At 45.9% G+C, this 27,215-nt stretch overlaps 1 pseudogene across 1 annotated transcript in view; it reads right to left on the bottom strand.

The window, feature by feature from the left end:
- The window catches only part of LOC311144387 (F-box/LRR-repeat protein 17-like), a 407,455-nt pseudogene that overhangs the window by 233,888 nt on the left and 146,352 nt on the right, over positions 1–27,215 (bottom strand). The window contains exon 7 of the transcript in view: positions 19,585–19,715. The product of the transcript in view is annotated as an F-box/LRR-repeat protein 17-like (transcript). The remainder of the gene's footprint in view (positions 1–19,584; positions 19,716–27,215) is intronic.

Raw genomic sequence — 27,215 nt, forward strand, 5'->3', positions numbered from 1 at the left:
TCTGGCTCCGGAGTGGAGCAGCTGACTGGAGTTGGACTGGGAACACGCACCACTGGTCTGGTGCGAGGACCAGGCACGGGTTGTGCCGGGCTGGCGACCTGCACCCCTGGTTTTGTGCGGGGAGCAGGTACAGGGCATACTGGGCTGGCGACACGCACCACTGGTTTGGTGCGGGGAGCAGGTACGGGCCGTACACGACTGGATACGCGCACCACTGGTTTGGTGTGGGGCGCAGGTACGGGCCTTACCAGACTGGATACGCGCACCACTGGTTTGGTGCGAGGAGCTGGCACAGGCCGTACCGGGCTGTGGAGGTGCACTGGAGGTCTGGAGCGTAGAGCTGGCACAATCCGTCCTGGCTGGATGCCCACTTCCGCACGGTACGTGCGTGGCGTTTGCACAGGACGCACTGGGCTGTGAACGCGCACTGGAGACAGTACGTAGAACCGGCGCAGGATATGCTGGACCGAGGAGGCGTACTGGAGACCAGTAGCGTTGAGCCGGCACAACTCGTCCATTTTCGCACGGCACGTGCGTGGCGCTAGCACAGGACACACTGGACTGTGCAGGCGCACTGGCGACACAGTGCGTATCTCCGCATAACACGGAGCCTGCACGGTCACACGCTTCTTAGCGTGAATACGGGGAGTTGGCTCTGCTCTGAACCCTGGCTCTGCCAACCACCCTGTGTGCCCCCCCAAAAAAATGTTATTGGGGCTGCTTCTCGGGCTTTCTTCGTGACCGAGTCCTTTTGAGTCGCCGTTTCTCCTCCCTCGCTGCCTCTGTCTGCTCCCAAGGAAGGCGATCCATCCCAGCCTGGATCTCTTCCCATGTCCATGATCCCTTACCATTTAATATCTCCTCCCAAGTCCATGATTTCTGCTCCTCCAGGGCACGCTGCTTGGTCCTTGTTTGGTGGGATCTTCTGTCACGATCGTTGAGAGACGGGTCAGACCAAGGTGCGGCGTGATATGCATACATATTTATTAAGACGAATAAACACTTGACAAAATAACAAAACAACGAAAATGTGAAGTCCTATGGGCTATACACACAACAAGCCTAACAGGAACACAATCAAGATCCCACAACTAAGGTAGGCAACCAGGCTACCTAAGTATGATCCCCAATCAGAGACAACGAGCGACAGCTGCCTCTGATTGGGAATCACACCCGGCCAAACATAGAAATATAAAACTAGATCTAAACATAGATATACAATCACATAGATCTCAACTGAAACTCACACCCTGACCCAACCAACAAGAGTTCTCTAGATCAGGGCGTGACAATGATGAAGCAATACAAGCACTTTCTCTTCAGTGCAGGACACCTGTTTTGTTTCATTCTGTCTGTGATTGAGAGTATAACTTGAAATGTCCTCAACAAATGGCTGCTTGAAAACCCTGATGTAAGGTAACAACAAAACCCCAAAAGATGGGCCAACAGGACTAGGTTGCAGCCAGAAAGACGTATTCTATCTGCATCAGTCTAAGGAGGACATTACAGCACCATCACACTGAACATCATACCGTCCTTTAAAGTCAAGTCTCACTGAATCACACTAAACCTTCATCTTTTGAATGATCTGAGTAGTGGCGAGATTTAAGACCTTTTTATCAATCACCAGGCAGGCAGGCAGGCGCCAGGAGATCACATGATGAAATGGAACACAGAGACAGACCGCTTCATCAGGTACAGTGGCATGCCAAACGCTACTCTTCATCATGTACACTACATGGCCAAAAGTATGTGGACACACCTTCAAATTAGTGGATTCGGCTATTTCAGCCATACCCGTTGCTGACAGGTGTATAAAATCGAGCACACAGCCATGCCAGCTCCATAGACAAACATTGGCACTAGAATGGCCTTACTGAAGAGCTCAGTGACTTTTAACGTGGCACCATCACATTATGCCACCTTTCAAACAAGTCAGTTCGTAAAATTTCTGCCCTGCTAGAGCAGTGCTGTTATTATGAAGTGGAAACGTCTAGGAGCATCAACGGCTCAGAACGGGACCGTCGAGTGCCGAAGTGTGTAGCATGCGTCCTCAGCTGCCTCTGGAAGCAACGTCAGCACAATAACTGTTCGTCGGGAGCTTCATGAAATGGCTTTCCATGGCCGCAAACAAGCCTAATATCACCATGCGCAATGCCAAGCGTCGGATGGAGTGGTATAACGCTTATCGCCATTGAACTCTGGGGCAGTGGAAATGTGTTCTCTGTAGTGATGAATCACGCTTCACCATCTGGCAGTCCGACAGACAAATCTGGGTTTGGCGGATGCCAGGAGAACGCTACCTGCCCGAATGCAGAGTGCCAACTGTAAAGTTTGGTGGAGGAGGAATAATGGTCTGGGGCTGTTTTTCATGGTTTCATGGTTAGTTCCAGTGAAGGGAAATCTTAATGCTACAGCATACAATGACATTCTAGACGATTATGTGATTCCAACATTGTGGCAACAGTTTGAGGAAGACCCTTTCCTGTTTCAGCATGACAATACCCCCGTGCACAAAGCAAGGTCCATACAGAAATGGTTTGTCGAGATCAGTGTGGAAGAACTTGACTGGCCTGCACAGAACCCTGAACTCAACCCCATCGAAAACCTTTGGCATGAATTGGAACGCCGACTGCGAGCCAGGCCTAATCGGCCAACATTAGCGCCCGACCTCACTAATGCTCGTGGCTGAATGGAAGCAAGTCCCCGCAGCAATGTTCCAACATCTAGTGGAAAGCCTTCCCAGAAGAGTGGAGGCTGTTACAGCAGCAAAGGGGGGACCAACTCCATATTAACCCTCCCGTAACTTTCTAACTTTAAAGAAAGTATCACTGCCTCCTTCTCACAAATGATCCAAAAAATATAAAAATTAAATAAAGTTGGTTCAACACAGTGGCGGGTCATTTTGACCCTAGGACAACGGGAGGGTTAATGCCCATGATTTTGGAATGAGATGTTCGACGAGCAGGTGTCCACATGTAGTGTATGTGACCCGTAACCCCTGACGACAGCCATGTTTGATCAACGCGGATGAGAGGATGACAGGAATGAAGAGAGGGATGTACAGTAAGGCTGGGAATTGCCAGGTACCTCACAATACGATATTATCACCATACTGAGGTACCTCACAATACCATATTATCACCATACTGAGGGACCTCATGATACGATATTATCACCATACTGAGGTACCTCACAATACCATATTATCACCATACTGAGGGACCTCATGATACGATATTATCACCATACTGAGGTACCTCACCATAAGATATTATCACCATACTGAGGGACCTCACCATACGATATTATCACCATACTGAGGGACCTCACCATACGATATTATCACCATACTGAGGGACCTCACCATACCATATTATCACCATACTGAGGGACCTCACCATACGATATTATCACCATACTGAGGGACCTCACCATACGATATTATCACCATACTGAGGGACCTCACCATACCATATTATCACCATACTGAGGGACCTCACCATACGATATTATCACCATACTGAGGGACCTCACCATATGATATTATCACCATACTGAGGGACCTCACGATATGATATTATCACCATACCGAGGGACCTCACCATACGATATTATCACCATACTTAGGTGCCGATACCATATGTATTGAATTTCCAGGGACCTCATGATTCAATTATCACCATACTTAAATGCCGATATGATACGTATTGCGATTCTCACGATTCTTTATGTATTGCGATTCGATATTGTGATTTTATTGCGATTCGATGTTCCAAACATATTGCTCACCATATGTCTGCTGCAGAGGGACAAGAGAGAGCCATGAGTAAACAAGTTTTGATCAGTCAACGAAATAAAACAGCTGACAACAAATTGCCTCTCCATTTTAAAAAGAAGATGGAGAACGTACACGCACGCATCTAACTTCAAAGCAGCAACTGCTTCAAAGTTCCCATTGTGCCAGGCAGTGAGGTGGCCCAGCCTCAAACCACAAGGTCAAAAGATCAGCACCACTCTTTATTCATATGTTACTCTCTCTGGGTTTATTACCAGCTCGTATTCCCTCTCTTTTTACTGCCTCCAACAAGACTGAGTTTCTGTCATCTTCCAGATCTGCTGCGGATAGATCTCCCCCCAGAGTTACCGCTATCATCCATTCACAGGATGGGAAAGCAGAGACCCTGCACACGCTCGCATGCACACACACACACACACACACACATACACACGCTCGCATGCACACACACACACACACACACACACACACACACACACACACACACACACACACACACACACACACCACACACACACACACACACACACACACATACACACACACACATACACACACACACATACATACACACACACACACACACACACACACACACACACACACACACACACACACACACATACATACACACACACACACACACACACACAAACACACACACACACACACTCACACACCCTCCGCTAAGCTCTGGGGACCTCCTTTAATAGTCCTTCACTTCTAAGGGATCTGATAAGACTGGGGAGCAGAGAGGTTTAAACAGTGATCACTCTGAAGGAGGGAGGGAGGGTGGGATGGGGTAAGGATATATAAGTGAGAGCAAATAGTTATTACCACTCTCAAAGGGCTGGGAGCGTGTGTGGAATAGACTGGGTGTGAAAGGCTGTTGGTGCCTGGAGTGTTTCACAGCTCTGCACTGGGAAAAAGGTTTGGTAATAACATGATCAATATAGTACAGTAACAAATGCAGATCACAGAATCAGAAGCATTCAGACTACTCCATTCTATGGGCTATTATGATATGGTATACAGTCAACAGTAATGTGTAGGCCATCCAGGAATCAAAGACTCTGGTGTTGCAAGCAGCAATGCTCCAACACACTGAGCCATTGGAACCACAACAGTTAACTCAGGGACTCAATACTAGCCAGCGGGGTTGGGAAGGCTACAGCTAAATAGAATGCACACACACACACACACACACACACACATACACACACACACACACACTCCTAAAAACCACCAGGCTGAACTCCATACACCCCTCATCTGCTCATTCTAAATTGGGGAATTCTTAGTATCAGAAGAAAAAGTTAAAACTCTTAAAAGAGTTTCCAAAAGGGAAAAGAGAAGTGTCCAGAAAGTTTCAGGGGGTGTCTTGAGAGTGTTTGTGCATCGATCCGTTCAAGCTCAACATTTTTAGGTTCCGGAGTTTGGGTGGATGATCAAAACCCACAATATGCTCTGGCCTGGATGTGTTAAGGTGGAGAGAGCGAGAGTTAGGGAGAGAGAGAGACCACTAGAGAGAGCGAGAGTAAGGGAGAGAGACCACTAGAGAGAGTGAGAGTAAGGGAGAGAGACCACTAGAGAGAGCGAGAGTGTGAGAGAGAGCCAGGGAAGAAAGTGAGAGGGTGTGGGTAGGCATTTGAACTGGCATGTGTCCAGCACCAATTCAAAGCTGAGTTGTCCAGCACGAAGGGTGCTTTCCCAGTGGGATTTGTGCGCAGGTCAAAACCATAACTTCCAAAACCCAACATAGGATCTTAGTAGAAACACACTAACCAACCAACCCACACAAACACACACACACACGATACACACACAGAAAACCCCAGGACACATGCGTTTTGGCTCAGTTCTGTAATAGGTGACCGACTTAACACACACACACACGTGTACACATACACGTACACGTACGTACGTACACACACACAGCTCCCCTACTTCTGGGATGGTTTAAAATCCACTTCCACTGCTGCACACCCCGCTGCACACCAGTGAGCTACACTAATTGGGGACAGGGAGGGGGGCAGTGATTGTGAAAGACTTCAAATTCAATATGCAAAATCGTCCACGCAACATTGAAGCTTTTTCTCCACTACACCCTAGATCACGTGTCAAACTCATTCCCCGGAGGGCCGAGTGTCTGCGGGTTTTCGCTCCTCCCTTGTACTTGATTGATGAATTGTGGTCACTGATTAGTAAGGAACTCCCCTCACCTGGTTGTCTAGGTCTTAATTGAAAGTGTAAAACAAAAACCAGCAGACACTTGGCCCTCCATGGAATGAGTTTGACACCCCTGCTTAAATAGACAGTCAGACACACCAGAGACTTTCTACCTCTCCAGCCTTTCTATGATTCCAATAACATCCTTTTTTTCTCCTATAGTTAGAGAAGAGACCTCCCTCTCTCCCCTGGTGACAGAAGCCTGGGTCATTTTCATAATCTGGGCCCAGTTCTTGCATTTGCATAAAAATGTGCACTCTCAAGCCTGCCTAATAGAACAGCGTCTTAATACGCAATTACACTCCTCAATAGCATCTGCTTATTAGGATAGTGTTAGATAAACAGGTATGCATACAGAGGGGGACTCCAAGACACAATGGCTGAAGTGTTGCTCTGCCACCAGTGAGGTGAACTCAATAGAAAGAGCTCAATTCATTTAACCAAGGTTCATTAAACCCAGCACGGTGGCTTCTCCCTGCTTCCCTCGTCTCATTTGTGTGTGTGTGTGTGTGTGTGTGTGTCTGTGTGGGTGTGTTTGTGTGTGTATGTGACTCTGCACACCACTGTATAGGACTGCATGTTAAACCTGTTTTGCCTGTGAAGAACACCGTTCTACCAAATCCTATATAACTAAACCATCCGTCCCTGGTCCTTCACATCAAACTGCCTTCACACCGGAGAGACCCCATTTGTAAGGTCTGGTTCAGTGGTCTGGTTCAGTGGTCTGGTTCAGTCACAGACCGTTTCTTAACCACTGCACATCTTCTCCAACAACTGAGCATCTTTCCTTAAAGCTTTTGGGAGATTTCAGCAATCCAAGTTAGGATTTGGCCCCAATATAGTAGTGTGTAAGTCCGTTATTACAGCCAGCGTGTCTGTGAAAGTACATTCCCTCCAGCCTGTCTGAGAGTGTTTGGGCAGAGGGGTGTTGAAGGACGAGCGTCTTGACACAGAAATCATCAAAGCCTGTATTCCTGCCCAGACAGCCCAGTGTGCGACCCCGATCTCTCCCTGAGTGCAACGAGGCTCCTGGCTCTTTTGGTTCCTGGCCAGCGGAGCCCTCCTTAAGCAGCGTTCAGTGTGATTACATTACCTATTTACTGAGCAGATGGCCTGATTCAGCGCGACTCCTATAGCTTTTACACATTACCCACAGATCCAGCTGGAGACCGAACAAACACAAGCCCAGTTTAAAAGCTTCTCTCTGGGGTGGAATACTTGAGAGAGTCCCTTAAGGGAGTAGGACATGGAGCCCTGCAACTATACATACACACACACATACACACACACACACACACACACACACACACACATACACACACACACCTTTGAGCACTAAACCAAAGTACCCTATCACTCCAGCCACTTGACACATACTCAATTAACACAAGCTGTTTCAACACAAAACATCTCCAAAACAACCCCTAATAACACCAGTGAGGAGGACAGAGAAAAGGGTTTAACAAAAGGTTTAGAAATAGAGAGAAATTTATATTTTACCATGTGACTTAACTAAATTGTTTCCAGATGAAACCAAGCAAAGCCACAAGGTGAGTTTGAGGGAATGCATTAAGCCTTATTTACACATGGCCACAGGCATATACTATGCTAGGAAATAAAAGACAAGAGGATTTGGGGAGGGAAAGCTGATCCTAGATCTGTGGCTAAGGATAACTTGTAGCTGGAGGGGCTGTTCCATACTGGTCCTGTGTCAGCTGTGCATCTGTCTGTTCTCAGTCTCTCTCAGCCAGATTTCTCCAGCCGCCGCTGATACTGATCAAGTTGTCTCACGCCGCCATTACTCAAAATGAATAACCACCACGCCAGCGTGTTTATCATACCACGCTTCTACATCAAAGCTGCCATAAATAATCACCTCACTGCGCATGTGTGCTTGTATGCGCACACGTCAACCTGACATGATCAAACCCTTTGCCTCACAACCTGTCGGCTTTCCACACACCTCCTACTTGTCACGTGTGACACCAGAGTAGCTGAATAAAACCCTCTGTGTATTTACTCTGGTAAACAGTAGCCTGATTTCCTCTGACAGCCCTTACACAACAACAAGCCAGTTGCCAGTAAATAGGAAAGGCTTGTTTCGTGTGAGTACAAGGCAAAGGCTTGTTTGACTAATATCCTGTCAGACAGGGGTGCAGGCCGAGTGCATGTGGAGTTTCTCTAGTGGTAGACGATAGTTAAGCTTTTTAGGTTTATGAGCCAAGGGGAAAAGGATGGTATGAATGGCCCTTTGCACCTATAGACAGATGAGAAAGAGAAAGGTGGTGAAGAAATATCATCTATGTTTTTCAATGGTACAGTTGAGCTCTAGGTCTATGATCTATCTTTAAGACTGGGGAAATGGATGGGAGGGGATTGGTTGGGATGTCCTTTTGCACTTGAGCTAAAACGGCATGTGACAGGTAGGCAGGGACAAATCCCTGTCCTCGGCTCTGGTTTCTCTGACATTTAGATGACATTTAACAAACACCTGGACACTGAAGCGAGTTTCCAGGTGTAGTGGAGCAGGAAAATATATCAGGTGAGGAGAGGAGAGATTGTTGTGTCGTGTCATGTTGTGATGTGTCGTATTTTACTTCCATTCATAGCATTCCCAATACTTTGCAGATTGGGAGTCAACTGCCCTTGTCTTCCCATAATCCTGGGAGAATGACTCTCAAATATTCCAAATTTTATAAAAAACTCCTGAGAAAGTGGAGGAAAAGTCAGAGGGGCCCCCAAGTCATCCCTCATTTCGTTTGATTTATATGAGAAGCGTCAAACATTTATAAAAACCAATTTAGAGGGGGATTTGTGATTCTCATAAGCAATTGCGATATGCTGAGAAAGTTGGCCAGAAGAAAGAGGGAGGAAAACGGGAGAGAAAGAGGGAGGAAAGAGGGAGAGAAAGAGAGGAGGGTGAGCCAAAATAGATTTCGTTGTTTAAATGAAGCTGTCGGAAAGGGTGTGAGAGCGAAAGATTGAAAGAGAGAGAGGGGGGCTTTGGGATGTGGTAACCCCAACTACACACCAACTGAACAACCCCCAAAAAATGACTCATTGCTTCCAAAGTGGACCTGAGGCCAACTGACCAGTGGTGCACTGGCTCTCACACACACACACACAAACACACATACACACACAAAATCTAAACCACACATAAACATCCTACCACGCACTCTCTCTCAAACCCACACCACTCAACACAGGCGGCCCCAAATCATCCCCAGTAAAACTCAAAAGCCAACATAAAAACATTCACTGTGCAGGAAATCCTGACACACACCCACAGATTCATAACTGTACCATTTAACACAGGCAGCGTTAAAGGGATGCTTCGGGATATTGGCAATGAGGCCCTTTATCTATTTCCCCAGAGTCAGATGAACTCGTGGATACCATTTTTATGTCTGTGTGCAGTTTGAAGGAAGTTGGTTACTGGCGCTAGTACAATTGCTAACTAGCGTTAGCGCAATGACTGGAAGTCAATGGGTATCTGGTCTATGGGTATCTGTTAGCATGCTAGTAGATACCCATCTACTTCCAATTATTGCGCTAACGCTATTTAGCATTGGCTCACGTAACTACATCTAACTTACTTCATACAGGACACAGAGACTTTGACGAGTTCATCTGACTCTGGGGAAGTAGATAAAGGGCCACATTGCCAAAAGTATCCCTTTAATGCTAGGAGACTCTGATTTCACCAAGTGTTCATAGTGACTAGTATTGTAGTTTGACTGACTGCTCTCTACTGTTATAGAGAGGAGGAGATGGTGTGTGACTGACTCAGGATTTAATTACTGACTCACTGCATGTATGTGTTATAAAACACTTTATTCAAAACAAAACACACTTTCAACCAGTCATGTTCAACACACTTTCTGTCATCTTTGAGTGTTATCCCTCGGTTTCTTTGTGACACCTTCTATTTGACATCTATCGCTCTCCCTCTCTGTGTAGCACATAGAGATAGTTAGAGGATGCAACATTGTATCTGTCCCATTATGGTGTCCATTGAGGCCATCTCCATTTTAAAGTAGTCCATTTTCTTCTTCTACCACTTCCAGGAGTTGGTAAACAAACTGAAAGGGTGCATACTGCTACCTGGAGTGTGTTGTTTGAAAAGGTATAATCAATTCAAATCAAATTGTATTTGCCACACGCGCCGAATACAACAGGTGTAGACATTACAGTGAAATGCTTACTTACAAGCCCTTAACCAACAATGCAGTTTTAAGAAGAAAAAAAAAAGTGTTAAGTAAAAAATAGATAAGTAAAAAATTAAAATAGCAAATAATTAAAGAACAGCAGTAAAATAAAATAACAGTAGGGAGGCTATATACAGGGGGTACCGGTACAGAGTCAATGTGCGGGGGCACCGGTTAGTAGAGGTAATTGAGGTAATATGTACATGTGCGGAGAGTTAAAGTGACTATGCATAGATAATAAACAGAGTAGCAGCAGCGTAAAAGAGGGGGTGAGGGTGGGTTGGGGTGTGGGGGCAATGCAAATAGTCAGGGTAACCATGATTAGCTGTTCAGGAGTCTTATGGCTTGGGGGAAGAAGCTGTTAAGAAGCCTTTTGGACCTAGACTTGGTGCTCCGGTACCGCGTACTGTGCAGAAGCAGAGAGAACAGTCTATGACTAGGGTGGCTGGAGTCTTTGAAAATGTTTAGGGCCTTCCTCTGACACCGCCTGGTATAGAGGTCCTGGATGTCAGGAAACTTGGCCCAAGTGATGTACTGGGCCGTACGCACTACCCTCTGTAGTGCCTTGCGGTCGGGGGCCAAGCAGTTGCCATACCAGGAGGTGATGCAACCAGTCAGGATGCTCTCGATGGTGCAGCTGTATAACTTTTTGAGGATCTGAGGACCCATGCCAAATCTTTTCAGTCTCCTGAGGGGGAATAGGCTTTGTTGTGCCCTCTTCACGACTGTCTTGGTGTGTTTGGACTGTGATAGTTTGTTGGTGATGTGGACACCAAGGAACTTAAAGCTCTCAACCCGTTCCACTACAGCTCGGTCGATGAGAATGGGGGCGTGCTCAGTCCTCTTTTTCCTGTAGTCCACAATCATCTCCTTTGTCTTGATCACGTTGAGGGAGAGGTTGTTTTCCTGGCACCACACGGCCAGGTCTCTGACCTCCTCCCTATAGTCTGTCTCATCGTTGTCGGTGATCAGGCCTACCTACTGTTGTGTCGTCGGCAAACTTAATGTAGGTGTTGGAGTCGTGCCTGGCCATGCAGTCATGGGTGAACAGGGAGTACAGGAGTGGACTGAGCAGGCACCCCTGAGGGGCCCCCGTGTTGAGGATCAGCGTGGCAGATGTGTTGTTACTTACCCTTACCACCTGGGGGTGGTACGTCAGGAAGTCCAGGATCCATTTGCAGAGGGAGGTGTTTAGTCCCAGGGTCCTTAGCTTAGTGATGAGCTTTGTGGGCACTATGGTGTTGAACGCTGAGCTGTAGTCATTGAATAGCATTCTCACGTAGGTGTTCTTCTTGTCCAGGTGGTAAAGGGCTATGTGGAGTGCAATAGAGATTGCATCATTGGTGGATCTGTTCGGGTGGTATGCAAATTGGAGTGGGTCTAGGGTTTCTGGGATAATGGTGTTGATGTGAGCCATGACCAGCCTTTCAAAGCACTTCATGGCTACAGACGTGAGTGCTACGGGTTGGTAGTCATTTAGACAGGTCGTCTTAGTGTTCTTGGGCACAGGGACTATGGTGGTCTGCTTGAAACATGTTGGTATTTCAAACTCAGTCAGGGACATGTTGAAAATGTTAGTGAAGACACTTGCCAGTTGGTCAGCGCATGCTCGGAGTACACGTCCTGGTGATCCGTGAATGTTGACCTGCTTAAAAGTCTTACTCACATCGGCTACGGAGAGCGTGATCACATAGTCATCTGGAACAGCTGATGCTCTCATGCATGCTTCAGTGTTGATTGCCTCAAAGCGAGCATAGAAATGATGTAGCACGTCTGGTAGGCTTGTGTCACTGGGCAGCTCGCGGCTGTGCTTCCCTTTGTAGTCTATAGTCATTTTCAAGCCCTGCCACATCCGACGAGCGTCGGAGCCGGTGTAGTACGATTCAATCTTAGTCCTGTATTGACTCTTTTCCTGTTTGATGGTTTGTCGGAGAGCATAGCGGGATTTCTTATAAGCGTCCGGGTTAAAGTCCCGCTCCTTGAAAGCGGCAGCTCTACCCTTTAGCTCAGTGCGGATGTTGCCTGTAATCCATGGCTTCTGGTTGGGGTATGTACATACGGTCACTGTGGGGACGACGTCATCGATGCACTTATTGATGACGTCGTAGCAGCAAGGCAGTCCGCCTGGCCTTGCTGCTATTCCAGTTTCAACTGTTCTGCCTGCGGCTACGAAACCCCTACCTGTCCCAGACCTGCTGTTTTCAACTCTAAATGATCGGCTATGAAAAGCCAACTGAGAGACCTGAGCCCTAGGACCATACGTCGGGACTACCGGCCGTGGTGACTCCTTGCTATCCCCAGTCCGCCTGGCCTTGCTGCTATTCCAGTTTAAACTGTTCTGCCTGCGGTTATGGAACCCCTACCTGTCCCAGACCTGCTGTTTTAAACTCTAATGATCGGCTATGAAAAGCCAACTGAGATTTATTCCTGATTATTATTTGACCATGCTTGTCACTTATGAACATTTTTGAACATCTTGGCATGGTTCTGTTATAATCTCCACCCGGCACAGCCAGAAGAGGACTGGCCACCCCTCATAGCCTGGTTCCTCTCTAGGTTTCTTCCTAGGTTTTGCCTTTCTAGGGAGTTTTTCCTAGCCACCGTGCTTCTACACCTGCATTACTAGCTGTTTGGGGTTTTAGGCTGGGTTTCTGTACAGCACTTCGAGATATTAGCTGATGTAAGAAGGGCTATATAAAATAAAATTGATTGATTGATTGATGAAGCCAGTGACTGATGTGGTGTATTCCTCAATGCTATCGGAAGAATCCCGGAACATATTCCAGTCTGTGCTAGCAAAACAGTCCTGTAGCTTAGCATCTGCATCATCTGACCACTTCCTTATTAACCGAGTCACTGGTGCTTCCAGCTTTAGTTTTTGCTTATAAGCAGGAATCAGGAGGATAGAATTATGGTCAGATTTGCCAAATGGAGGGCAAGGGAGAGCTTTGTACGCGTCTCTGTGTGTGGAGTAAAGGTGATCTAGGGTTGTTTTTCCTCTGGTTGCACATTTAACATGATGGTAGAAATTAGGTAGAACAGATTTAAGTTTCCCTGCATTAAAGTCCCCACTAGTTGCACTGCCTCTGGATGAGCATTTTCCTTTTTACTTATGGCCTTATCCTGTCACGCCCTGGCTCTGGGGACTCTTTTATGTTGAGCCAGGGTGTGTAGTGTCTATGTTGTATTTTCTATGTTTCGTTCTAGTTCATGTTTTCAATGTTGGCCAGGGTGGTTCCCAATCAGAGGCAGCTGATTCTCGTTGTCTCTGATTGGGAACCATACTTAGGCAGCCGGTTGGCACTAGTTTATTTGTGGGATCTTGATCTGTATAGGTTTGTGGTGTTTAACCTTTAGACTTCACGTATCGTTTTGTTGTTTTGTTGTTATTGTTAAAGTACTCATTAAAAGATGTACGCATATCACGCTGCGCCTTGGTCCGTTTCTCACGATGATCGTGACAGAAGATCCCACCAAAGAAGGACCAAGCAGCGTGTTCAGGAGCAAACACCGGGAAAGGAACTGGAGAAGTTGGCGATGTACCAGGTGGGCGAATGGTGGTCTTGGGAGGACATGTTCGCGGGCAAAAGGCCTTGGGCAAAAGTTAAAGCCCTGGCGAGAGAGTAGGTACGGCGCCAAACGTGCCGTCGTCGGACAGGCGAGAGGCAACCCCAAGAAATTTTTTGGGGGGGGCACACGGCATGGACGACGGGGCTGCTGGAGGCAGCTACAGGGTGAGTTTGTGGACTAGGAGAGGAGGCCACCAGGTTACGGGGCCATTGGTCATGAGGGGGAAGGAGAGTGTAGAGGCACGGCGAGAGGTACTGGGGTGTGTTACCAGTCCGGTCCGGCCCGTTCCTGATCCCCGCACAAGGCCAGTGGTGTGTATTCCCAGTACGGTCCGGCCTGTTCCTGTCCCTCGCACCAAGCCTGTGGTGCGCGTCGCCAGCCTGGTCCGGCCTGTTCCTGCTCCCCGCACCAAGCCTGTGGTGCGCGTCATCAGCCCGGTCCGGCCTGTTCCTGCTCCCCGCACCAAGCCAATGGTGCGCGTCGCCAGCCCGGTCCGGCCTGTTCCTGCTCCCCGCACCAAGCCAGTGGTGCGCGTCGCCAGCCCGGTCCGGCCCGTTCCTGCTCCCTGCACCAAGCCAGTGGTGCGCGTCGCCAGCCCGGTTCGGCCTGTTCCTGCTCCCCGCACCAAGCCAGTGGTGCGCGTCGTCAGCCCGGTCCGGCCCGTTCCTGCTCCCCGCACCAAGCCAGTGGTGCGCGTCGTCAGCCCGGTCCGGCCCGTTCCCGCTCCCCGCACCAAGCCAGTGGTGCGCGTCCTCAGTCCGGCACGGTCCGTGCCTGTTCCACCTGTGCCTGGTCCGGCACCGGTCAGCTGCTCCACGCCGGAGCCAGAGCAATCCGCTCCACCGGTGTTTAGTCCAGCTCCGGTCAGCAGGGCCAGACCACGAGGGCGAGAGAGAGAGTGGTGGTCAAGCCCGGAGCCGGATCCGCCTCCGAGGCGGAATGCCCACCCGGCCCCTACCCTCTTGAGTTTGGTTGGCGCGGTCGCAGTCCGCGCCTTTGGGGGGGGGTACTGTCACGCCCTGGCTCTGGGGACTCTTTTATGTTGAGCCAGGGTGTGTAGTGTCTATGTTGTATTTTCTATGTTTCGTTCTAGTTCGTGTTTTCTATGTTGGCCAGGGTGGTTCCCAATCAGAGGCAGCTGATTCTCGTTGTCTCTGATTGGGCACCATACTTAGGCAGCCGGTTGGCACTAGTTTATTTGTGGGATCTTGATCTGTATAGGTTTGTGGTGTTTAACCTTTAGACTTCACGTATCGTTTTGTTGTTTTGTTGTTATTGTTAAAGTACTCATTAAAAGATGTACGCATATCACGCTGCGCCTTGGTCCGTTTCTCACGACGATCGTGACATATCCAGCTCATTGAGTGCAATCTTAGTGCCAGCATTGGTTTGTCGTGGTAAATAGACAGCTACGAAAAATATAGATGAAAACTCTCTTGGTAAATAATGTGGTCTACAGCTTATCATGAGATATTCTTCCTCATGCGAGCAAAACCTCAAGACTTCCTTAGTATTAGGTTTTTATGCACCAGCTGTTGTTTACAAATATAGACAGACCGCCACCCCTTGTCTTATCGGAGTCAGCCGTTCTATACTGCCGATGTATGTTATCCATGTCGTCGTTCAGCCACGACTCGGTGAAACATAAGATATTACAGTTTTTAATGTCCCGTTGGTAGGATAACCTTAATATTAGGTCGTCCAATTTATTTTCAAATGATTGAACATTGGCTAATATAATTGATGGAAGAGGCAGTTTACTCGCTCGCCGTCGGATCCTTACAAGGCACCCCAACCTACGTCTGTATATAGATTTTCTATTGTGTTTTTGACTGTACGTTTTGTTTATTTCATATGTAACTCTGTGTTGTTGTTGTTTTTATCGCACTGCTTTGCTTTATCTTGGCCAGGTCGCAGTTGTAAATGAGAACTTGTTCTCAACTGGCTTACCTGGTTAAATAAAGGTGAAATAAAATAAAAAATAAAACGTCCACAATATCTCTATTTCTGCTGGATTGCTGATTGTTAGTGGGGCTTTCATAGAGTGTCTGTGTGTATGTGTGTCATATCACCAGTTATGGTTCTCTCCCATTCTTTGATTCCCTGCCACCCTCTCTCTCTCCCTCCCCGTCGCTCTCCCTCCCCGTCGCTCTCCCTCTCCGTCTCTCCCTCCGTCTCTCTCCCTCCATCTCTCTCCCTCTCTGTCCAGAGGTGTTGTATGGTGAGAGGACAGATCTCTCTCTCTCTGTGTCCAGAGGTGTTGTATGGTGAGAGGACAGATCTCTCTCTCTCTCTCTCTGTCCAGAGGTGTTGTATGGTGAGAGGACAGCTCTCTCTCTCTGTCCAGAGGTGTTGTATGGTGAGAGGAGAGAGTCAGATGAACTTGTGGATTGTCATTCCGCTAACTGTAGTTAGCATTGGCTTGCGAAACTACATCTAACTTCCTTCATCACACAGACACATAAAATGGTATCCACAAGTTCATCTGACTCTAGGGAAGTAGATAAAGGGCCTGGTTGCCAAAATCCCAAAGTATCCCTTTAATGTCATTATGGAATCAATCCAAACCAGATACAGGGGTGAAGGGCTGGTGTGTGTGTGTGTGTGAAGGAGGAATCTGCCAAACCCCTACAACCCCGTTGCCTGCAAATTCAGAAACTCATAACCTGGTAAAGTGCAGAGAGAAAGGGGAGTCTGGAGACATTGTATCTATGCTGCATAGTAAATTCAACAGTGAGTGAACACTCCAAAGGCAGCCTGGTATAACTCAAGGCAGGTAGGCTGCTGCCAGGGCCATAAATCTATTTTAAAAAGAGAAATATAAATAAAACAATCGATGAATAAAATAAGAGAGGGTTTACTCAAGTCACCATTGCCATGCCTCTAAAGGGGTTGGGGGTTGTTCCTTCCCCAAAGGAAAAGCATATTTCTCTTTTTCAGAGATTTCACCTTTTTCCCTCCTTTGGGATGTGATCCATGAATGTGTAAGAATCCAGCCAGCAGGTTATTTGAGTCTGTGCATCATTCCAGAAAAAGGGAAGTACACACACATACATCCACACACATCCCTGAGGGTGAGCAATGTTCCTGGTCCCGTCACAGAAAATGTCAAACATGCCATGGAATAGAATCTGTGTGTGTGTGTGTGTGTGTGTGTGTGTGTGTTTGCATGTGTCTGGCCTAGAACTGGGAAAGAGCCAATTGGAAAAAGAGCCCCATATTGCATACAGCATGTGTCATAACAGAGAAATCACATGACATGTCAGGGTTGACTTTCCATTCATTGAAGTCATCCCCCCTTGTTTCACTCCTCCTCTACTTTCTGAATGCCACTGAAACACGGCTGACTGTATAGAAGCTAGGCTAATCCATGTCAATACCTGTAGTGCAAGAGAAGTGGCATGCGGTAAAGTAAGGGCTGTTCTCAGTGGAGTTTCCTTCCCTCTTAAGCATAAATCATAGTCCACAGACGCTGAGACGCGATAGTCCGGCGTCTCATTGTGACATACAGTGGGGAGAACAAGTATTTGACACACTGCCGATTTTGCAGGTTTTCCTACTTACAAAGCATGTAGAGGTCTGTAATTTTTATCATAGGTACACTTCAACTGTGAGAGACAGAATCTAAAACAAAAATCCAGAAAATCACATTGTATGATTTTTAGGTAATTAATTTGCATTTTATTGCATGACATAAGTATTTGATCACCTACCAACCAGTAAGAATTCCGGCTCTCACAGACCTGTTAGTTTTTCTTTAAGAAGCCCTCCTGTTCTCCACTCATTACCTGTCTTAACTGCACCTGTTTGAACTCGTTACCTGTATAAAAGACACCTGTCCACACACTCAATCAAACAGACTCCAACCTCTCCACAATGGCCAAGACCAGAGAGCTGTGTAAGGTCATCAGGGATAAAATTGTAGACCTGCACAAGGCTGGGATGGGCTACAGGACAATAGGCAAGCAGCTTGGAGAGAAGGCAACAACTGTTGGCACAATTATTAGAAAATGGAAGAAGTTCAAGATGACGGTCAATCACCCTCGGTCTGGGGCTCCATGCAAGATCTCACCTCGTGGGGCATCAATGATCATGAGGAAGGTGAGAGATCAGCCCAGAACTACACGGCAGGACCTGGTCAATGACCTGAAGAGAGCTGGGACCACAGTCTCAAAGAAAACCATTAGTAACACACTACGCCGTCATGGATTAAAATCCTGCAGCGCATGCAAGGTCCCCCTGCTCAAGCCAGCGCATGTCCAGGCCCGTCTGAAGTTTGCCAATGACCATCTGGATGATCCAGAGGAGGAATGGGAGAAGGTCATGTGGTCTGATGAGACAAAAATAGAGCTTTTTGGTCTAAACTCCACTCGCCGTGTTTGGAGGAAGAAGAAGGATGAGTACAACCCCAAGAACACCATCCCAACCGTGAAGCATGGAGGTGGAAACATCATTCTTTGGGGGTGCTTTTCTGCAAAGGGGACAGGACGACTGCACCGTATTGAGGGGAGGATGGATGGGGCCATGTATCGCGAGATCTTGGCCAACAACCTCCTTCCCTCAGTAAGAGCATTGAAGATGGGTCGTGGCTGGGTCTTCCAGCATGACAACGACCCGAAACACACAGCCAGGGCAACTAAGGAGTGGCTCCGTAAGAAGCATCTCAAGGTCCTGGAGTGGCCTAGCCAGTCTCCAGACCTGAACCCAATAGAAAATCTATGGAGGGAGCTGAAAGTCCGTATTGCCCAGCGACAGCCCTGAAACCTGAAGGATCTGGAGAAGGTCTGTATGGAGGAGTGGGCCAAAATACCTGCTGCAGTGTGTGCAAACCTGGTCAAGACCTACAGGAAACGTATGGTCTCTGTAATTGCAAACAAAGGTTTCTGTACCAAATATTAAGTTCTGCTTTTCTGATGTATCAAATACTTATGTCATGCAATAAAATGCAAATTAATTACTTAAAAATCATACAATGTGATTTTCTAGATTTTCGTTTTAGATTCCGTCTCTCACAGTTGAAGTGTACCTATGATAAAAATTACAGACCTCTACATGCTTTGTAAGTAGGAAAACCTGCAAAATCGGCAGTGTATCAAATATTTGTTCTCCCCACTGTAGCTACGAGGCTCTGAGACCACCATCCGCCGGAGACGCACCGTCCAAACAGGGACCTCCCCACAATTTCCAACCAACGCGGCTCCGGTACATGTCCTCTATTCATTTAAATGTGTTGACAGTTGGAGAAAATGCTTAAGATGCGCTGAGAATTCGAAAAGTATGAATATTCTAGAACACTGCTGTGCGGACGTGTACACGTTTTGGACTATGACAGTTGCTTTAGGCTGCATTTACACAGCCAGCCCAATTCTGATCTTTTTTTTCTCTAATTGGTCTTTTGACCAATCAGATCAGCTATTTTGCCAATCATTGGGCAAAATATCAGAATTGGGCTGCCTGTCTAAACGCAGCCTTAGAGTAAGCAATATCCAGCGATTGACAAATAGCCCCCTACACATTAACACATCAGTGCAACACAGCAACCGTCATCAGCACAGGACTAAAGGCCTAGAGATGAAAACAAGTGCACGGCAGCAATTACACACACCATCACATTCATAATATAGAAGCAGAGAAGATATACTGGCTTCATTATAGGGACATGGCTATGATGCCAGGAGGACACACACACAGAGACATAAATAAACACTAGTCTGAGATGGGAAGTGAGGGAGCTATAGAACCCCCGTGTGTGTGTGCATGTGCGTGCATGTGTACCTGTCATTGATGCTCCAGTTGACACAGAGGTTGAGGGAGCTGAGGCTCCTACATTTCCGGACCACCTCCATCACCGTCTTGTTGTTGAGCTCTGAGATGTGCCGCAGGTCCAGACTGCTCATGTTACACAGCTAGGACAGAGGTACAGGTCAGTGCACACAGAGACACATGTGTGGTTGCTGTGCATAGAGAGTCCTTCAGCACAAGGTTAAGAAGGAATTACCAACTCAAGAAGTAATAACACAATCATAAATTGTCTTTTTTTTACACACTCAGCAAGGAGGATGGATTAGCCCACACACACACACACACACACACACACACACACACACACACACACACACACACACACACACACACACACACACACACACACACACACACACACACACACACACACACACAATAATACAGTTATTATTATAGATATTATACCATATCTAATACACACAACGGGGAAGTAGGGTGTAAAATGTCACAGCCAAGGCTAAACACAAAATAAGCTTCCAGTGGGCATTAAGATTAGAGGGTTCGTTGTCTGCTCTGTGGGCTTCTAGTCAAAGACAGACTAGAGGTGGAAAGAGGAAGACAGACAGGCTGGAGGTGGAAAGAGGAAGACAGACAGGCTGGAGGTGGAAAGAGGAAGACAGACAGGCTAGAGGTGGAAAGAGGAAGACAGACAGGCTGGAGGTGGAAAGAGGAAGACAGACAGACTAGAGGTGGAAAGAGGAAGACAGACAGGCTGGAGGTGGAAAGAGGAAGACAGACAGGCTAGAGGTGGAAAGAGGAAGACAGACAGGCTGGAGGTGGAAAGAGGAAGACAGACAGGCTAGAGGTGGAAAGAGGAAGACAGACAGGCTGGAGGTGGAAAGAGGAAGACAGACAGACTAGAGGTGGAAAGAGGAAGACAGACAGGCTGGAGGTGGAAAGAGGAAGACAGACAGGCTAGAGGTGGAAAGAGGAAGACAGACAGGCTAGAGGTGGAAAGAGGAAGACAGACAGGCTGGAGGTGGAAAGAGGAAGACAGACAGGCTAGAGGTGGAAAGAGGAAGACAGAGGCTGGAGATGGAAAGAGGAAGACAGACAGGCTGGAGGTGGAAAGAGGAAGACAGACAGGCTAGAGGTGGAAAGAGGAAGACAGACAGGCTGGAGATGGAAAGAGGAAGACAGACAGGCTGGAGGTGGAAAGAGGAAGACAGACAGGCTGGAGGTGGAAAGAGGAAGACAGACAGGCTAGAGGTGGAAAGAGGAAGACAGACAGGCTGGAGGTGGAAAGAGGAAGACAGACAGGCTAGAGGTGGAAAGAGGAAGACAGAGGCTGGAGATGGAAAGAGGAAGACAGACAGGCTGGAGGTGGAAAGAGGAAGACAGACAGGCTAGAGGTGGAAAGAGGAAGACAGACAGGCTGGAGGTGGAAAGAGGAAGACAGACAGGCTAGAGGTGGAAAGAGGAAGACAGAGGCTGGAGATGGAAAGAGGAAGACAGACAGGCTGGAGGTGGAAAGAGGAAGACAGACAGGCTAGAGGTGGAAAGAGGAAGACAGACAGGCTGGAGGTGGAAAGAGGAAGACAGACAGGCTGGAGATGGAAAGAGGAAGACAGACAGGCTGGAGGTGGAAAGAGGAAGACAGACAGGCTAGAGGTGGAAAGAGGAAGACAGACAGGCTGGAGGTGGAAAGAGGAAGACAGACAGGCTAGAGGTGGAAAGAGGAAGACAGAGGCTGGAGATGGAAAGAGGAAGACAGACAGGCTGGAGGTGGAAAGAGGAAGACAGACAGGCTGGAGATGGAAAGAGGAAGACAGACAGGCTGGAGATGGAAAGAGGAAGACAGACAGGCTGGAAAGCAGGGTAGTGTTTTTCATCATGAATCTTGTTCTGGAGGCAGCTCTGCAGAGTGGTCACTAGCAGGCACAGCCACAAAGTCATATAATCTGATTTTAAACCCAACCACATTGCTAACCCTAAAGCCTAACCTTAAATTATGACCAAAAAACACATTTTAGTTTTCATGAATTTTTACATTGCAGCTGGCCTATCTAAGGATGAAATCGCTTAGTTCTGCCTCCAGGACAAGACTCATGACAATAAACGTCAACCTGCAGGTGGAAAGAGAAGAGAAGACAGGCTGGAGAATCCCTGGATCTGCTTCTCACTTTACACACATGGAAATAGAAATGTGTCTGTTTGTATTGTCAGAGACCGACCAGTTTGGAACAAGCTTCCCCCTAACGTCAGTAGAGCTGAGTCCCACAGCACCCCTCACTTCTATGGCATCAAAAGGAAGATCAAATGTGACATTCCAATTAGGATCTGGAAAAAAATTATTGAATCAGCTATAGAACCCAGTGCAGTTAATGGTTGTGAGGTCTGGGATCCACTCACCAACCAAGAATTCACAAAATGGGACAAAAACATCCACCATGTACAACGTAAAACACCAAATAATGCATGCAGAGGAGAATTAGGGCGTTGTCCGCTAATGATCAAAATCCAGAAAAGAGCCGTTAAATTCTACAGCCACCTAAAAGGAAGTGACTCTCAAACCTTCCATATCAAAGACATCACCTACAGAGAGATTAACCTAGAGAAGAGCCCCCTCAGCCAGTTAGTTCTGGGGCTCTGTTCACAAATGCAAACAGACCCCACAGAGCCCCAGGACAGCAACAAAATTAGACCCAACCAAATTATGAGGAAACAAAAAGATAATTGCTTGACACATTGGAAAGAAGTAACCAAAGATCAAAGCAAACTGGAATGCTAAACAGAGACTACACAGTGGCAGAATACCTGACCACTGTGACTGACCCAAAATTAAGAAAAGCCTTGAATATGTACAGACTCAGTGAGCTTAGCCTTGCTATTGAGAGTGTTCTCCATAGGCAGACCTGGCTCTCGAGAGAAGACAGGCTATGTGCCCACTGCCCACAAAATGAGATGGAAACTGAGCTGCAATTCCTAACCTCCTGCCAAATGTATGACCATATTAGAGACACATATTTCCCTCAGATTTCACAGATCCACAAAGAATTTGAAAGCAAATACAATTTTTGATAAACTCCCATATCTATTGGGTGAAATACCACAGTGTGCCATCACAGCAGCAAGATTTGTGACCTGTTGCCACAAGAAAAGGGAAACCAGTGAAGAACAAACACCATTGTAAATACAACCTATATTTATCTGTACATTTATTTTCCCTTTCGTACTTCAACTATTTGCACATTGTTATAACACTGTACATAGCCATAATAAAACATTTGAAACTATTGTGAGTGTAATGTTTACTGTTAATTTCTGAAGCATTCAATATGCAAAAAATTTAACTCATCACTAAATATTAATTTTGAAACATTTTCAAGGCTTACATGATCAATAAAATTCCTTTACAGCGTGTCCCAGTGGTCGACTCTGGATTGAAAGGTTAAATTATTCATAAAGAAGCTGGTGTGGGGTGTGTGTGTGTGTGTCGCTGAGATGTGGCTGCATTGTTGGCAAAACAAAGAAAACACAGACGGGAAACCTGCATATACAAGACAAACCTCTCTCTCTCTCTGTCTAACACCCTCTCCTGATGGTGTCAAATGTCAAAGGCTTGCTCGCCCACAAGTGCATGCTCTCTCTCTCTCTCTCTCTCTCTCTCTCTCTCTCTCTCTCTCTCTCTCTCTCTCTCTCTCTCTCTCTCTCTCTCTCTCTCTCTCTCTCTCTCTCTCTCTCTCTCTCTCTCTCTCTCTCTCTCTCTCTCTCTCTCTCTCTCTCTCTCTCATGGTTATTTAATCTGGAGCAAATATTAAAGCTCATCTTCAAAAGTGGAATTCGGTCTTCAAATCTTCAACTATGATTATCTTTGCCCAAATTGAATTTCTCGTACAACCTATGGGAAGCCAGTCATTGATGTCAATTATCCACTGAGAAACCAGGGTAACAAACCCTCAGTTCTGATTGGCCGATGTGTAGCTGGGTTGTGGATAGGAGTGAATTAACATAAGTCTGCATAAATGAGGAGTGTAGCACTCCAAAAAAACAGGATGGGGAAAATGCAATATTTTGGCAGGCGGGTAGAAAAATAAAACATCCCCAAATCCCTCAAATAAAGAAAGCAAATAAGTACAAAAAAACTCAAATGAGCAAACTCCATCACGTTGAAAAGAGATGGTGTTTGTTGTCTCACTTTTGAGAGATTATAATCAATAGATTTTTCGGTGGGTGTTGTAATGCATCTGGATAACGACTCACTTCCAGTTATAAGATCAGAGTTTATATTCATGAATGAACCTGATCAGAGAGAGACAGAGAGAGGGAGATGGAGAGAGAAAGAGACATGGGGAGAGAGAAAGAGTAAGTAAGCTTGTCCTGGGGCTCTGTTCACAAACACAAACAGACCCCACACAGCCCCAGGACAACAACAACAACAACAACACAACTAGACCCAACCAAATCATGAGAAAACAAAAAGAGAATTACTTGACACATTGGAAAGAACAAACAAAAAAACAGAGCAAACTAGAATGCTATTTGGCCCTAAACAGAGAGTACACAGTGGCAGAATACCTGACCACTGTGACTGACCCAAACTTAAGGAAAGCTTTGACTATGTACAGACTCAGTGAGCATAGCCTTGCTATTGAGAAAGGCCGCCGTAGGCAGACCTGGCTCTCAAGAGAAGACAGGCTATGTGCACACTGCCCACAAAATGAGGTGGAAACTGAGCTGCACTTCCTAACCTCCTGCCAAATGTATGACCATATTAGAGACACATATTTCCCTCAGATTACAGCGATCCACAAAGAATTCGAAAACAAACCCAATTTTGATAAACTCCCTTATCTACTGGGTGAAAAACCACAGTGTGCCATCACAGCTGCAAGATTTGTGACCTGTTGCTACAAGAAAAGGGCAACCAGTGAAGAACAAACACCATTGTAAATACAACCCATATTTATGTTTATTTATTTTCCCATTTGTACTTTAACTATTTGCACATTGTTACAACACTGTATATATACATAATATGACATTTGAAATGTCTTTATTCTTTTGAAACTTCTGAGTGTAATGTTTACTGTTAATATTTATTGTTTATTTCACTTTTGTTTACTATCTACTTCACTTGCTTTGGCAATGTTAACACACGTTTCCCATGCCAATAAAGCCCTTAAAATTGAAATTGAATTGAAAGAGAGCGAAAGAGAGATGAAGAGGGAATGATAGAGAGAGCGGGAGAGAGAAAGAGAGAGAAGTTTCACTCCTCTGAGTTGGCAGACAGGGCTGGCTAATTATTCACCATGTTAATGAAAACACTGAAACCTGTGAAACACAGCTGCTCTGGGCCCAGCCTGTTTACACACACAGACGCGGACATTTGCACACACGGTGCCCACACAAACACACACACGCACACACCAGATTTTACTAACTGCAGTATTAATCACATTGGGCAAATGAAAGTCCAGAAACTGACTTCTATGATTTTTATTCCCATGAATTATTGCCATGGAGAAAGAATAATAATCCGCTTTTTGGGGTCATTAATTTAATAACGGAAAAATGCAGTCTTTTCTGTTCCAGGGTGTGGGGTGATGAGCGGAACGAGGTTAACACCGCATGGAATAAGTCTGTTCACTAATCAATGCATTTACAGAAGGAATAAAACTCTGTTACTTCAATATATATATATATATATATATATATATATATATATATATATATATATATATATATATATATATATATATATATATATATACTTTTTTTTTTTTTTATTCCTGTTTGTTTTTTGGGGCGGGGGGCATTTCCGAGATAATATTTTTGGGAATACATTTTGCCTGTGCAGATTCCTTCGGACGCTAGTCATAACAAACCACACAGCAACCACACAGCATGGGGAGCAGCAAACGCTACCGATCATTATGAGGGATATAAAAAGGATCAAACTACCCAGACTCAACCTCTGCATGGTCTGTCATAGACCTGAAATTTCATCATATGGTGAATTTCTAACCAGAATAAGTAAGGGATAATCAACTCGGGGCTCAATGCATTCTATGGAAAATAATGAACAACGTGGAAGGTGTGAACTGACCTTCCACGGACTTGCATTATTTTTCAGAGAACGCATAGAGCCCCGAGTTTATAATCCCTTTCATACCATGGCTATAATTTAACACATTTGCCACTAGAAATGTGTTCATTTGTTGGTAGAAATGTGTTCAACATCCACTGAAGTCGCTAGCAAGTTTACTAGATAGCTACAGTAGTTGCCGTGGTAACCAAACATACTTGCTAGTTTAGCTAACCAAACCATCAGTCCTAGATTGCTATTATGAAAATCGAATTCAACAATACCAAAACTGTTTTAAATTATAGTTTTGCTTTCAAAAGCACCTCAAGCAAAACATGTAAAAATGAACTATAGCCATTCAATTCTACCGTGCAAATATACCGTCCGATCCTCATTAGCTTTGCGAAAGTAGAAAAACATGACATAATACAGAACATAGACAAGAACAGATCAAGGACATAACTACTTACATTTAAAAATACATACATAGCCTACATACAGTGTCATTACATACACACAAAATATCTAGGTCAAATAGGGGAGAGGCGTTGTGCCGTGAGGTGTTGCTTTATCAGTTTTTTAATCATTTGAACAATATGAGATGGAAGGGAGTTCCATCTCATACAGTGCCTTGCAAAAGTATTCAACCCCCTTGGCGTTTTTCCTATTTTGTTGTGTCGTGTATTGGGATTATGCCTTTGTTAAATGTTTTTAAGTGGAACTGAAAGAATGTTGATTTTAGTATCAAGAGGGAATGTTTTAGTGTAACGCCACATACAACAGACAGGAAGTGTGTTGTAGACAGGGGAGACTGGTGATTGGCCAGAAGAGGGAGCCCATCTTTTTGCATTGTTTATAAGTAGGGGTTAAACGATGAAAGGGCAGAGCGGCCATTCTGAGGCGTCGCTCTCCGGGTGGGCATGTCACCTGTCACTTATGCTGAAGCTTGTGATATGAATAAACCTTATGATCTAAGTTCAGTATGAGCGGACTCCTTTGTTCATCAGCAATAATTGCCACCATTCACCCGATACGACAGTTGCATTACAACATGTAATTTAAATACATTTTTATTTGGATTTCATGTAATGGACATACACAAATAGTCCAAATTGGTGAAGTGAAATGAAAAAAATAACTTATTTCAAAAAATTCTAACAAATAAATAACGGAAAAGTGGTGCGTAGAAATGTATTCACCCCCTTTGCTATGAAGCCCCTAAATAAGATCTGGTGCAACCAATTACCTTCAGAAGTCACATAATTAGTTAAATAAAGTCCACCTGTGTGCAATCTGTCACATGATCTGTCACATGATCTCAGTATATATACACCTGTTCTGAAAGGCCCCAGAGTCTGCAACACCACTAAGCAAGGGGCACCACCAAGCAAGCGGCACCATGAAGACCAAGGAGCTCTCCAAACAGGTCAGGGACAACGTTGTGGAGAAGTACAGATCAGGGTTGGGTTATAAAAAAATATCTCAAACTTTGAATATCCCACGGAGCACCATTAAATCCATTATAAAAAAATTGAAAGATTATGGCACCACAACAAACCTGCCAAGAGAGGGC

This window comes from Coregonus lavaretus (assembly GCF_964263955.1).
Source record: "Coregonus lavaretus genome assembly, chromosome: 17".
NCBI classification, from domain to species: domain Eukaryota; kingdom Metazoa; phylum Chordata; class Actinopteri; order Salmoniformes; family Salmonidae; genus Coregonus; species Coregonus lavaretus.